The sequence below is a fragment of the Erinaceus europaeus genome, chromosome 3 (assembly GCF_950295315.1).
Source record: "Erinaceus europaeus chromosome 3, mEriEur2.1, whole genome shotgun sequence".
In the NCBI taxonomy this organism is placed as follows: Eukaryota; Metazoa; Chordata; class Mammalia; order Eulipotyphla; family Erinaceidae; genus Erinaceus; species Erinaceus europaeus.
In genome coordinates this window covers 83,036,440-83,052,235 of record NC_080164.1, presented here as the reverse complement: position 1 = coordinate 83,052,235, position 15,796 = coordinate 83,036,440, and the positions used below count along the sequence as shown (strand labels likewise).

Genomic DNA, 15,796 nt, shown 5'->3' with positions numbered 1-15,796 from the left:
TGACATTTTCTCTTGCACATGAGGAAACTAAGTCACATAGGAGGAAGACAAGTTATCTACAGAGGAAAAAAAATGTGGGACTGAAATCCATGTCATATATATTTTTAATTTGTATTAGTAATTTAATAATGGCTCTAAGATCATAAAACTATAGTCCCATACCTGAGCCACCACCAAAATTCATGTCTTATATCTTTAAAAAAACTACCATACTCTGCTAAACCCTTTAGGCAACACACACACAGACACACACACACACACACACACACACACACACACACATACACACATATAGATTATCATTTGCACACTGACTCACTTTAAGAGAGATACTCCTTGTCATCTAATGACACCAAACAGACACAATTATGGATTTTACTTTTAAAGGATTTAAAAATTCCAAAGCTGACCAGAATATTGCAGAATTTGAGAACAAGAAGCACCTTTCCCTCCGCCCCCATAAAAAAATAAATTTGCAAGGAAGAGAGAGACTTGTGTTTGTGACTTATAAAAACACCAGGGACAGTCAGGTGTGTAAGGAACTGTAAGGAACTGAGTTCAAGCCTTCAGTCCCCACCTGCAGGGAGGAAGCTTCTTGAGCCATGAAGCAGTGCTGCAGGTGTCTCGCCATTTCTACTTCCCTCTCTATTTCTGTCTCTACATAAATAAATAAGTAAATAAATAAATAAATAATAAAAGAAGAAAGCTCTGCAGAAACAAAGTCATGTTTGACAGGCTGCTGAACACCAAAGTGATATTTAATGACTATGACTTCATTTTCTGAAAGTTTTTTTTTATAGTGTTGACAGAATATTACTATCAAGAAAACTTGCAGCTAGAAATAGTTAAAAAAAGGAAAACCACTTTTAGTTAGGGTTACCATGTTCCAAATGTGATTATATGGCCTATAAACAGAGCTTACCTTGTGTTAAGCCTGAGAATAACCTATGAAGAACTTAAGGTTATTGTGTCAATTTCAAGATGAGGAACAGGTTCCTTGAGGTAAAATGGAGGGCAGGGGTGGGGGTGCAGATTCTGTGCCATGTGGTGGAGAAAGATGACAGCTTGGTGGAGGGTGAGGTATGCTGACATCCATATTGGAGAGATGTGGAACTGTGCCCCTGTGACAATACCACTCCTGTACATCAACATTTACCCAATAAAGTGACTTAAAAAATGCCATGTGCCCAACCAGGTTTGACCCTGGCTCAAAGCAGATTGAGAAAGAGAGAGAGAGAAGAGAAGAGAAGAGAAGAGAAGAGAAGAGAAGAGAAGAGAAGAGAAGAGAAGAGGAGAAGAGAAGAGAGATCTATGGTCTCTCCATCAACATACAGCATCCACTGCTCTAGGAACAAAGGAGACTTCAGCAGGACTCAGTGTAAGCACACAAGCAGTATGTTAGCTCAGTGGCCAAGTTTGGGAACCCAAAAGCCCAGGAAGGCAAGGTTTTCTGCTACAAGCAGGACTTAAAGTAAAAGGATAGATTTCAAGACATATGGTTGGGTGGCGTACTTGGTTAAGCACACAAATTACAGTGTATGAGGATCTGGGTTCAAGCCTCTGGTCCTCACTTGTAGGGGTACAGCTTTGAGAGTGGTGAAGTAGGGCTGCAGGTGTATCTCTTTTTCTCTCCCTCTTTATATCTCCCCCTCTCAATTTCTGTCTCCAATAATAAGTAAATATCTATTTGTTATTATTTATTAATTATACATTAAAAAATACACACAATTGGCTGAGGACCTGTATCATACCCTTTATTATATCCCATACTGACTCTCCCAATGAGCTGAAAATGATGACAGACAGGGAAAGCTTCTCCTCCCATATCATAAAATTGCTCAGAGAAAGCTGGCAGACTGTGCATGTGTTGTGAAGTGAAATAAAAGCTGCTGAGTTAGTTTTGAGGACCGTTTCCACTGTTCTGGCAAAAAACAAAATACATATGTATGTGTCAGTTACCAAGCACTAACTATGTCATTTCAGTGATTCTTCATAGGAGTTAAATGGTCTCATGTTTACATCTAGAGCCGGTGCCACACAAAGTTAAAATGAACCATCGAATTCTTGCCAACTGTCACCCCGGGAGGTGGGGCAGTGGATAAAGCCCTGGACTGTCATTTGGGATGACCAGAATTTGATTCCCAGCATCATGTGTGCATGACAGAGTAATGTTCTGGTTCTCTCTCTTTCTCATAAAATAAGCTAAAAAAATAAATATATAAAAAAGGAAGAGCATTGAAAATGCATGGCAAGTCAAGACAGGTACAAAAGGGAAGGAAAAAAAACATTAAAGCATTTTTTTTCTCCTGATTTTTTTTTAACAAAAAAAAATTAAATTAAATTTTACAGGAATTCTCCAGCTAGCCTGATGTTACATTGCTTCTCAGTAGCAGTGTCAGGATCTGAACACAGAGGCTGACTCAAGCCCTTTTGCTGTACCACCATCTATCAAGTCTCCTGCGGAAAGCAAGAGCACTCAGGGCAGGAGAAATAGGTCACTTGGATAGTGCACTGCTTTGCCATGTGTGTGACCCAGGCTTGAGCTTGGTTCCCACAGCACAGAAAAAAAAAAAACAAACCTCAGTTCTGTGGCCTCTTTCACTATCTCCTTCTCTGTCTCTATTTAAAAAAAAAATGAAGGAAGAAGAGAAAGAAATGAAAGAAAAGAGTAGAGGATTTGTAAAGCTTCAGAAAAACTTGGTCATGCTTTGTTTCCCAGTTACCAGTGTAGACCCTGACAACGGTTTACTTACTTTCTTTGATTTTTTCATGTGTTCTCTGAATCACTGAAATGATACCTTCTCCATTCACTTATCAGGTATCCACTTTGTTAGGAACAAGGGAGTTATCCAAGGGAGTTTGGATGACTAAATCATTTCAAAGAACCTTAATAAAAAACACATAGCTGATGCTTTATTTATTTATTTTAAAACAATTTTAAAAATATTTATTTATTTGTTTATTCCCTTTTGTTGCCCTTGTTTTACTGTTGTAGTTATTATTGTTACTGTTATTGATGTCATCATTGTTGGATAGGACAGAGAGAAATGGTGAGAGGAGGGGAAGACAGAGAGGGGTAGAGAAAGACACCTGAAGACCTGCTTCACTAGCTGTGAAGCAACTCCCCTACAGGTGGGGAGCTGGGGGCTTGAACCAGCATCCTTATGCCAGTCTTTGCGCTCTTTGCACCACGTGCACTTAACCTGCTGTGCTACGGCCCAACTCCCAGCTAATGCTTTATATGGTGTCACAGTCCTTCTGCTTCTCCTTCCCCCTCCATCACTGCTTATCTCTAGAACCAGAGGCTGTGTTTTATGGCAGGTAGGAACTGTACATTAATATCAGGGCTAGTTAGGAGGAGGCACTGAAACAGGCTCTTGGCTACTAAGCAGGCTCTTGTTTCAAAGAAAGGCTTCTTTCGGTGGACATTACATGTGGACCAGAAGCAGCAGGCTAATGTTCTGGGAGCTACAGCCCCACAGAGAACTGATTCTAAGTCAGGGATCTGCCTCCCACTCTTGCTGACCTTTCTGCATCTTCTCAGCTCCCAGAATTGTAAGGTTCCTCAGTCATACATTATTTCAAAGAATATGGTACAGGAAGATGCTCCAACAGTAAAATGACAACAGCAGCAAAATAATCTTTAGGTGTGCTGCTTAACCTCTCCCTCCCCAAGGTTGGGGGACACAGAACTTTGGTGATGGGTGTGGTGTAGAAATATATATACTGTAGGGAGGAGCTGGGTGGTAGCGCAGTGGGTTACATACATGGCATGCAAGAACTAGCAAGGATCCCAGTTTGAACCCTGGCTTCCCACCTGCAGAGGGGTCACTTCATAAGTGGTGAAGCAGGTCTGTAGGTGTCTACCTTTTTCTTCCCCTCTGTCTTCCTCTCCTCTCTCAAGTTCTCTCTGTCCATCTTTTTCTCCCCCTGTCTTCCTCTCCTCTCTCAAGTTCTCTCTGTCCTATCCAACAACAATGACAGCAATAACAAGAACAATGATAAACAACAAGGGCAACAAAAGGGAAAAAACAGCCTCCAGGAGCAGTGGATTCATAGTGTAGGCACCGAGTCCTAGCGATAACCCTGAAGGCAAAAAAAAAAAAGAAAAATACACACTGCGATCTTACAATCTTGTAATCTGCCATTAATAAAAAATAAAAAGTGTGGACACTCCCCCACCGACCCACACACCACTTTGCTGCATTTGCAGCTGATTTCATTTCCTTGGGTTGGTTAAGTCCTCTTTAAAGAGTTGTGAATGCCACCTATGAACCTTGACTGCTTAAAAACACTGTCAGAAAGATCCAGCTCATTTACTCTATTCCTACTTTTGAGTTCCTGTTTATTTAACAATTTCCTTTATATCTTACTGCCTTTCAGCCACCAAGTTGCAGATGCCATCATGATTCCATCCTGACTTCCCTGGGCAGAGGACCCTACCAATGTGTCCTGGAACCTCACCTCTCCAGAGCCCTACCCAACTAGGGAAAGATAGAAACATTCTGGAGGTATGGATTGACCTGCCAATGCCCAGGTCCAGTGGAGAAGCAACTACAGAAGCCAGACCTTACATCTTCTGCATCCCATAAATAATTTTAGTTCATACTCCCAGAGGGATAAAGAATAGGAAATCTTCCACTGGAGAGGGTGACACAGAACTCTGTTAGTGGGAACTGTGTGGAATTGTACTGTTATCTTACTATACTTAAGTCATTATTAAATCACTAATAAAAAATAAAAAAGAAGTGAACTACTGGCATATGCAATATCAGGCATGACCCCAAGGCCATAGAACATGTTTATTGTCTACTTAGCTACCCAAGAACCTGCCTTCCCTGGCAAGAAAGCTTGCTGGTCTGAGGAAGAAAGGCCCTTCAACTTTCATAACATGACAGATCACATCTTTATCTACTTGTCCATACCCACAGTATATACAATACAAAGAATGGATCCTAAGGGCTGTGCTTTGGGTGGGTAGCAACGATATGTTTGCTTTTACCAAAGCACTGTCCAGCTCTGACTTGTGGTAGTGTTGGGTATTGAACCTGCAACCTTTGGGGCCTAAAGCATAAAAGGCCTTTTGTATAACCACTATGCTGTCTATTCCACCCAATGCTGTGTTAATATAGGCTTCTTGATAGTAGTATTCCACTTTAGGAGTGAGTGGGCTATTTTGACAGTAGGTGAGAGTCTATGTGTGTGAAGACAGGAATCATGAGAAATATATGCACCTCCCACTAAATGTTGCTCCTCTGAACACTGTTCTTTATGTATTAGTGGGATAAAGAAAGTATAGGAAAGAAAATGAAGGAAAGGGGAAGGAAAGGAAAAAGGAAGGGAAAGGGAAAGGGAAGGGGGAAGGGGAAGGGAAGGGGGAAGGGGAAGGGTGTTGGATAGTATGCCAGCTCCCCCTGGCTTCTGCTTAACCATATGCCTATATAGGGATAGATTTAATCCCATTCAAAGCTTTGGTCTATTTACATAAATCACTTTTACATTTACATAAAGCACTCCAGGGCATTGGTGGTTCAGTGATAGGATTCTCGCCTGCTCTGCCCCCTCCTTGTCACACTCTGATTTTCACCAGTCACTTTTCTCTCCACCCTCTCTATGTCACATCCTGTTTCCACCCTACTTGGCAAGTATATATAAAGACAGCATTGTGAGTTTTAGGGTAACTTGAGTTTAGCTTAGCTCGTCTTAGATTGTGCTGCGTCCTGCATGAATAAAGAGATACTGCCTACAGCTCAACCATGAGTCCCTGGTCGTCTGTTACCCGCCCGTGAAGCTAGTCTAGGGAAAACAACAAAAGGGGAAGGGAAGGGGAAGGGAAGGGAAAGGGAAGGGAAGGGGGAAGGGGAAGGGGGAAGGGGGAAGGGGGAAGGGGGAAGGGGGAAGGGGGAAGGGGGAAGGGGGAAGGGGGAAGGGGGAAGGGGGAAGGGGGAAGGGGGAAGGGGGAAGGGGGAAGGGGGAGGGGGAAGGGGAAGGGAAGGGAAGGGAAGGGAAGGGAAGGGAAGGGAAAGGAAAGGAAAGGAAAGGAAAGGAAAGGAAAGGAAAGGAAAGGAAAGGAAAGGAAAGGAAAGGAAAGGAAAGGAAAGGAAAGGAAAGGAAAGGAAAGGAAAAAGGAAAACTTACAAGTATCTTCTCTAAGTGGAGGCCCTGGGAATCTAAGCTGTGCTCATTACAGAATCTCTCTCTCTCTCTCTCTCTCTCTCTCTCTCTCTCTTTCTCATCTGGTTGCCCTCTACAGTTTTTAAAGAACATTCACATCCATACTGAAAAACTCTGGGTCATATGGATTGCAGATTAAATATCCAATTATGACCTCAGCACTACAGAAAATAAACTTTCCATAGGTCATAAATTTTTAGAACAGTTCATAATAAACTAGATATCTGTGTACAAGTCCCCAAGCAAAGATTAAGGATGGAAAAACATGAACACATCTTCAGTGGAGCTTGCTGTTAGTGCTAACACACTGACAGGGTGGGCTAGAGACACACTGGTGAGGCCAGAAGCTGAGGAAGGGGAAGTAGAGGGGCTCAGGAGACAGCATAATGGTTATTCAAAAAAACTCTATGCTTGAGGCTCTGAGGTCCAAGATTCAGTCCCTCAAACTACCTTAAACTAGAGCTAAGAGGAATTCTAGAAAAAATAAGAAATTAAAAAAGAAGGAGAAAGAAGAGGAAGACGAAGAAGAAGAAGGAGAAGAAAAGCAAGGGTGTGTGTGTGTGTGTGTGTGTGTATGTCATCAGTGAAGAGTCAGGAAGCTTAAGGGATAATCCAACTAGCTTCTCTTCTTTTGATCATCTCTGCTCAGGAATTTTTCAAATAGAAAGTGTAACACAGAAAGGTGTGTGTGTGTGTGTGTGTGTGTGTGTGCGTGTGCGTGTGCGTGTGCGTGTGCGTGTGTGTGAGAGAGAGAGAGAGAGATCATGGCACTAAAGGTTCTTCCAAGGTGGGGAGATAGCATAATGACATAATGCTTAAGTAAAAAGACTCCTGTGCTTGAGTCTCTGAAGTCCCAGGTTCAGTCCCCCACACCACCATAAACCAAAGCTGAGCAGTACTCTGTTAAAACAAGACAAAAATAAAAACAGAAATCCTTCTTCCAATGCAGCAAGGGGCCTTTCACACTGAACCTGGGGTCTTTCACATAGAAAAGTGGGACACTATCCAAGGGAGCTCTTTTGTCGATCCCTTTCTCTTTTTGAGAATGGCATTTCTACCTTCAGAAAGCTCTTTTCCTCTATGCCATTCTGTTCCTACATACGCAAAGCATAGTTGGACAGCATGGATCAGGCAGAGCAAGAAGCACCTACTGAACATGCTAGTCATAGAAGGAAAGATATTACAGTTTTTGATAAATTAGTAGCAAGATGAACAGTTTGGCACAATGACACACTATCAGACTGCAACAATCCAAGGTCTGCCATCTGATTCAACAAATATCTAGGAAGGAACTTTCTAGGCCCCATAAACATGAGGTACACTAGATAAGCTCTCATTGTTAAAGCTGAAGAGTATTAGAAAGGATTTGGGGTTGGTGACTAGACTATCCAAGAACACAAAATGCATCTCCAGGAGCTCTGAACAGTAATGAGCAAGTCCTAGGGAAGAACACCATCTGGCATGGCAGAAGGGTGTCTAGACGTCTGACATCTGCCCTTTACACGCAAGTCCGGAATAGTGAAGAAAAATCTAAACCCAGACTAATTTATTCATGTATCCCTACAATGCCAATCATCTTTTTCTACAGAAGCCTCAAACAGCCATCAGTTTCTAGTGATAACTATCCCTGTTCTGGGTGCCTGCTAGAGATTGGGGGAAACAGTGAGGAGGGGAGTCCAGTTTCCTGCCTGCTGTCTAGCCTGCAAGGGAAGTGGCTGAGTTTACTAAGGCCACCACCTCAACTCACTGGGCAATGCAGGGATTTCACAGCTGTAAGAAAGGCTGAAGAGTCTTGAGGATGAAGAAAGGACTTGTTTGCTTTTTATAGCCTTGTCATTAGCTTGACTGATAACCATGTCTTAGACTACAGGCAGCCTGAGGCTAAAGTAGAAATTCCCTTGAACTCTGAGAGATTCCTCTCTTCAGACTTGTGTCTCCCCCTACATGATAAGGAAGACAACAGAGTTGGAAGAACCGGGCTTTTGTACCAGGAAGACAATATCCTTAATTTCTGAAGACTGGAGTATAATAGAGTTGTCTGTTCAGCAACCTCTCACTTTTTCTTTTCTTTTTTTTCCCCATTGCCACTAGGGTTATTACTGGGCCTAGATACATGTTCCACTATTTCTGGTAGCCATGTTTTTATAGGTTTCCAGTGGATATATATATATATATATATATATATATATATATATATGATGAGAAATATAGAGGGTGAGAAGAGATACCTGCAGCACTGCTTCACTGCTCATAAAGCTTCTCCCCTGAAGTTGGGGAACAGGGGTTTGAACCCAGGTCCTTGAGTATGGCAATGTGTGCACTCTTCCATGTGGGCCACCATCTCCCAATTTTGACAAGGCCACCTTGTGATGAGGTTCTTCTGCACAATGGCCAGCAGGGAGGGCTTAGAGAACTGTCTCTGTAGAGATAGCAGGAAGCAGATCTGTACTCAATTACTGTGTAGACAAAAGATTCTTCCAGTCACCACAACTACCACACAGCTTACCCACCTTTCACTTGGCAGAACAAGCAGAAGGTCTCACACAAGTTACTCTGCAAGAGAACAGTCATTCCTTCTCAGGGGCACCAGGCAGAGGACATGCTTTCCAAACCATAAGGACATTTATTTGGGTGTGCAAACAGAATGCTGAATGTTTGTCTACCAAGAGGACTTGGGCAGCTGAAGCTTCCTTTTTGCCCCCAAGGTTATCACTAGGGCTTGGTGCTAGCACTATGAAGCCACCACTCCCAGTGGACATTTTTTCCTTTTCCTATTTTATTGGCTAGGACAGAAAGGAACTGAGAGGGGAGGGGGAGGTAGAGAGGGAAAGAGAAAGACAGACATTTGCAGAGATGCTTTACCACTTATGAATTGTTCCTGCTGCAGGTGGGGAGCAGGGGGAGGGATGGGCCTCAAACCCAGGTCTTTGTGTGGGTCCTTGCACATAGTATTATGTAGGCTTCACCAGATTCACCATGACCCTGTCCCTCTAAAACTTCCTGATATTCATAAAATACCAACAAGATACATTTAAGAGTTTTTATGAGTATTCTATGACTTATTTCCAGTTTCTAGGAAGCCAAAAAATTCTGTTTACTTTGAGGCCTAAGATTACACCTTCTCAAGCATTCTAAAATAGATGGAAAAACAAAGGAAGAAACCCAAATGGGAAAGCAAAACATAATTTTATTCCTGAAGGTCCAAGTCAAGTGCATTCTCTTCCAAAAGCTTGAGACCTACTTTAGTTATTTTTATTGTCACCAATTATCATTGGGGCTCAGTGCCTGTATGAGTCCATAGCTCCTAGTCATCACTTTTTTCCCTTTTTAGTATAGCCAGAGAGAACTTTGGGGGTGGGGTACAGAAGGAGAAATATCTGTAGCAGTGCTCCGCCACTTATGAAGCTTCCTGCCCTTCCATATCCGCAGATTAGAGGCTTGAAGCCTGGTCCTCAGACAGGGTAGCATGTGTACTCTACCTGGTGTGTCTCAGCCCAGCCCAATGAGACCCTAATTTTATTTTATTTTATTTTCCTCCAGGGCTATCTCTAAAGCACGATGCTTGCATGATGAATTCACTGCTTCTGGAAGCTATTTTTCCCCCCTTCTGTTGTCTTTGTTGTTTATTATTGCTGTTATCATTATTGTTGTTAGTAGTATTATTATTGTTGTTGTTGGATAGGACAGAGAGAAATGGAGAGAGGAGGGGAAGATAGAGAGGGGCAGAGACACAGAGAGGTAGAGAAAGATAGACACCTGCAGACCTGCTTCACTGCCTGTGAAGGGGCCCCTCCCCCCTCGTCCCGCAGGTGGGGAGCCAGGGGCTTGAACTAGGATCCTTAGGCCGGTCTCTGCATTCACACCATGTGTGCTTAACCCGCTGCGCCACGGTCCGGCGCCCAAACCTCTAATTTTAAACCAGTCTCTTTGTCAGAACTGGGATGTCAGTCCTCCAGTTCCAATACTCTAGTGAGGTCTTTCTTAGCTCATAGGACTCCTTAGTTCCATTTTGGATGACACACCTCCTAACAAAGTTACTAAACCTAGATATAGACCAGGGCCCATGAGATAGTGCACATGCATCTAAAGGTTAGGGGGGGAAATATATACCTTAAAGTAAAAGTGCACAATAGTCTACAGTGACTGAATAGGTGCAGCAAGCAGGTAGAAAGACCTAAAAAGAAAAAAAAAAAAGACACCATAAAGTACTTTATCAAATATTTTCTACTTAGACCTAGATGTCCTCCTTACCTAGTTCCTATTTCCTCTTTCTTTCTTTCTTTCTTTCTTTCTTTCTTTCTTTCTTTCTTTCTTCTCTTTCTTTCTTTCTTTCCTTCCTTCTTTCTTTATTTTATTTATGAAGATAGAAACACTGACAAAAACCATAGGATAAAAGGGGTACAACTCCACACAATTCCCATCACCAGATCTCTGTATCCCATCCCCTCCCCTGATAGCTTTCCTATTCTTTAACCCTCTGGGAGTATGGACCCAAGGACATTGTGGGATGTAGAAGGTGGAAGGTCTGGCTTCTGTAATTGCTTCCTACTTCCTATTTCACTTCCCTCAATCACTGTAAGTCTAACCTTGTCAGACAAAATAAGGAATACAAAAGCTGGATAAGGGCAAGGGACTGACAATTTAATGATGGCCCTTTTGGTCACTACCAAGCCACCCCATCATCCAGTGCCCTACTCAGGGAATCCTTGGATTCCCACAGAGATATGATGGGCCTAGACCTCTAACAGATCCCTCTCTACACTATCACTGGTCACTTCCATCAGGAACAGCATCATAAAGCCTCTTATGGGCCTCTACATGACCTTGCCCTCAATGTAGAACAACAGTGGTAGAAATTTCCCCACTTTCTGAAGGGAGACTGGGCCAATACATTGCCACTAGAGGAAGACAGGGCCTGAAATGAGTGTAGCTTAGAATGTTCCCAGCTATGACCATGGAATGTGAGCTCAGACTGACAGGGATGCAAAGGTTACATAGCTCCTATGCTAAATATGAATAGGCATGGGTCGGGTAGGGTTTATAGTTAATGGTATTCATATACTTTTCCCATATCTCAGAGTTACTCTCTGCCCTGATGCAGCTTTCTAGTCCTGTTCTCAACTTTGACACCATCTTCTCAGACAATACTCATAGCCCACCTGCATGTTAGCTGTTGGGATCGATAAAAAATTAGTGAAGTCATAGGCCCTTGGAATACACCTAAAATAGAATTTCTAGCTTCTTCCAACATCAAGACCCCAAATTTGATCTACTGTACTCTTACCTATTACTCTTAGATTACAGACTATTAAAGGATTTGTTATGGTTTACAACTTAATGCTTTTCAGCCACCAAGTTACAGATGCTACCGTCACACCAACCTGACTTTCCTGGGCAGACGACCTCACCAACGTGTCCTGGAACCTCACCTCCCCTGACCCCTACCCAACTAGGGAAAGAAGGAATTGTGCTGGGAGTATGGATCCACCTGCCAATGTCCGTTTCCAGCAGAGAAGCAATTACAAAAGCAGACCTCCCACTTTCTGCACCCCATAAAGGTTTTTGGTCAATATTCCCAGAGGGACAAAGAAGAGGGAAACTTCTAATGCAGAGGGGAGGGAGATAAGATACGAAACTCTCTCCAGCATTTGCTGCTGTTACCTTTTCTGATGTATGACATTATCATAGGAGTGAAGTGGTATCTCATTGTTGTCTTTATTTGCATTTCTCTGATGGTCAGATAATTGGAGCATTTTTCATATGTTTTTCGGCCTTGTGGATCTCTTCTGTGGTGAATATTCTGTCCATGTCCTCTCCCCATTTTGGATGGGGTTATTTGTTGTCTTGTTGTTGAGATTTGTAAGTTCTTTATATATTCTGTTTATTAGCCTCTTGTCTGATGTATGGCATGTAAAGATCTTTTCCCATTCTGTGAGGGGTCTCTTGGTTTGGGTAGTGGTTTCTTTAGCTGTGCAGAAGCTTTTTAATTTTATGTAGTCCCATAGGTTTATGCTTGTCTTGGTCTTCTTTGTAATTGGATTTGTTTCATTGAAGATGTCTTTAAAATTTATGGGAATGTAAATTGGTCCAACCTCTGTGGAGAACAGTCTGGAGAATTCTGAAAAGGCTAGAAATGGACCTACCCTATGATCCTGCAATTCCTCTCCTGGGGATATATCCTAAGGGACCCAACACACCCATTCAAAAAGATCTGTGTACACATATGTTCTTGGCAGCACAATTTGTAATAGCCAAAACCTGGAAGCAACCCAGGTGTCCAACAACAGATGAGTGGCTGAGCCAGTTGTGGTATATTTACATAATAGAATACTACTCAGCTATAAAAAATGGTGACTTCACCGTTTTCAGCCGATCTTGGATGGACCTTGAAAAATTCATATTAAGTGAAATAAGTCAGAAACAGAATGATGAGTATGGGATGATCTCACTCTTAGGCAGAAGTTGAAAAACAAGGTCAGAAAAGAAATACAAGTAGAACCTGGAGTTAGTGTATTACACCAAAGTAAAAGACTCTGGGGTGGGTGGGTAAGGAGAATACAGATCCAAGAAGGATGACAGAAGACCTAGTGGGGGGTTGTATTGTTATACGGAAAACTGGGAAATGTTATGGATGTACAAACTATTGTATTTACTGTTGAATGTAAAACATTAATTCCCCAATAAAGAAATTAAAAAACTATATGAAACTCTGGTGGTGGGAATTGAATTGTGTCAAGTTGTACCCCTTTTATTCCACAATCTTGTCAATAATTATTAAATCACTAATAATAATAATAAAACAGTCTCTAGTGATTTTGAGATTCCCCAAAGAGTATAACATACACTGGAGCTGGGCAGAAGGCAGATTTTTTTACACCAGGCCAGGCCTTTCTGACTGGTTCCAGAATTCTATTATAGGATAATAGAATTTTCTTACCACATCCAGCTTTCCACATCCTTATTTAGGGCAACAACATAATTAAAAAGTGCAAAGCAACCAACGGGCAAGGCAAACCTTATTAAGCCTGTGAGATTGACTCATAAGGAAAATTAAAAGGGCCTGAGGTTGTGTAGAGAGCTGAGGTCACTGTGAAAAATGAAACACTTTTCACAGGTTCTCAAATGTTAATATGGGATTTTAAATAACAGTAATACTGTGATGCTTTGAGATTTAAGCCAGAATTCTGACAGTAGTGGAGTTTTCTCACTCAGAGATGCTACCACCTAATGTATGAATCCAGGGATGAAGCTCCCTCAGTGCCCATTCAGTGGAGACTGCCCCCAGTCCAGGGTGTCTGGAGGGGGGTGTGTGTGCTACCAAAAGGACTGCCAGAGTACCTCCATCACCAGGGACAATTGCTAATAGCTAACACATATATAGTCATTAAGACCCACTTATCTTGATTATTAAAGCAATTTAAAATCATTTCCAGTGGTGGGAGGAAATCTACTCTTCAGTTCTCTTTGCTCACCAGGGGTCCCTTGTATCTGATACTGAAATAAGCAATGGAGTACTTGATTCAAATGCTCTTGGGTTTTTTTGGCTTTTAAATCCCTTGTGGGGCTGGGCGGTGGTGTACCTGGTTCAGTATGCACATTACAATGCATAAGGACTAGGGGGGGGGTTCCCAGTCCCCACCTACAGGGGGAAAGCTTCACAAGCTGTGAAGCAGGGCTGCAAGTGTCTTTCTCTTTTTCTATCCCCTTTTCCTCTAAAGTTTCTCTCTGTCCTATCAAATAAAATAAATAAATAAACATTAAAAAATCCATTGTGGGGACCAGCAGTAGTGTAGTGGGTTAAGTGCACATGGCCTGAATTACAAGGACCAGCGTAATGCTCCTACTTGGCTCCCCACCTGCAGGAGTGTCACTTCACAAGTGGTAAAGCAGCTTTGCAGGTGTCTATCTTTCTCTACCCTTCTCTGTCCTCCCCTCCTCTTTCAACTTCTCTCTGTCCTATCCAACCATAACAATAGCAATAACAATAACAAGGGCAACAAAATGCAAAAAATGGCCTCTGGGAGCAGTGTATTCGTAGTGCAGGCACTGAGCCCCAGTGATAACCCTGGAGAAAGAAAAAAATCCCTGTATGCGTCCTTTAACTTTCTTCAATATTGTGTTCACAGTCAGGAATCAATAAAGGCCTCCAACTCCAACTACTGGTTACACTTCTTTTAATTCTAGTATGGATTGTGAATAGGAGAAAAAGTTCTTTGAATGATTTATCCCAGACATGGCCCCAGCTCTAACCTGACATTTTCTAAAGCTGCAGTGTTTCAGTTTAAACTCTCTTACAGAGAGTTAGAGAAATGCATAGTGTTTAGCACTCAGAGGAAGTAACACTGGAAGAGATTTTGAAAGTATACAAAGTTCCACATACACTCCCAGGACACTGGCCTCTGTCCCTGGACAGTGTCCCTCGATCCTGCTGTGCATCTCCTTTGGGAAGTCCTTGCAGAATTTGGAAAGGCCACCAGTTTGACAAACACAATTTTAAGCTAAGGGTATGTCTTCGTATTCCCCCCTCCACGCAAACTGAACTCATGGTCAAGAGATGGTATGTTTGATTATTCACAGGGAGCCAATGTTTTATACTCTTGCAGGAACCGTTTCCAAGTTTTAGTATCTACTCATAGATGGTTCAGTGGGCAGGTAGGAAAGCAGGTACCATAACAGTAAAAAATCCTGCAGAGCCCACCTGGGAGCAGTCTTCACTATCACACCAGGTCAAGATAATGAATGGAGCTTGAACTGTTAGAATTTGATCCAACATTTATGAATTCCAGACAGTGTGTTTTTCTAAAACCTCCCCGGACAGCTCCTACCGAAATTGTTTACTAATTACTTGCCAATTAAGCCTGTCCCTCACTTCTGACTGCTTTGCTAAGGGAAGGCTGCTCAGCCACATCCGTGATAATTATGCTAAAAAATGTGAATTTCAGGTTTTCTCTGTGAGATTCACAAGGGGTCGTTATGCTCATCAGGTTCAATTTTTCAGCTATGATCTCCAAATGCTGCTGGTGAATGTTTCTCTGAAGTGATTAACTGTTATTCCACAGATCATATATGTATAGAACTTTCCATCTGGTCTTGGGTCCCTTGTTGGCAGGAATGCCTTGTTTACAAATGGGTCTTAGAATCGCGGGGGGGGGGGTGCACGATGGCTTTCCTTCTTTATTTTTCTTTAGAAATCATAGAAAGTGATTATTTCAATCTGGTAGGATGCCTCATACCATTCATCTAATACTACTCAAATTATGAGGTACTGAACCCAGTATGGTAAGATGTGCTACGTAGCTGAGGCAGAGTCCAGCTGCCTGCAGGGTCTTTTCAGTTAAGCAGAGATGTAATATGTGAATGTCCACTGTAGTACAGGTAATAAGGAACAGCAATGAAGAATGATACCACAGCACAGAAAGGGCTTTCTCTTGCTCTCTCTCTCTCTCTCTCTCTGACTGCTTTGAGAGGGAGAAAGAGTCAGATGCAGTCTTAGGTTCAGCTTTAAAAAATGGTCAAAGAAGACAGTCTGAAAGTGGGCATGTAAAGACAATACATTGGGCCCCAATGCAGAAACATAATGCTCTTCTGAAAGTCCCAGACGGTGACATCAAGTGCAGATTAT

The 15,796-nt window shown here is 42.3% G+C and overlaps 1 protein-coding gene across 3 annotated transcripts in view; it reads right to left on the bottom strand.

Annotated features, from left to right (window-relative positions):
• The window catches only part of ST6GAL2 (ST6 beta-galactoside alpha-2,6-sialyltransferase 2), a 101,649-nt gene that overhangs the window by 70,733 nt on the left and 15,120 nt on the right, over positions 1 to 15,796 (bottom strand). The window lies entirely within an intron of this gene.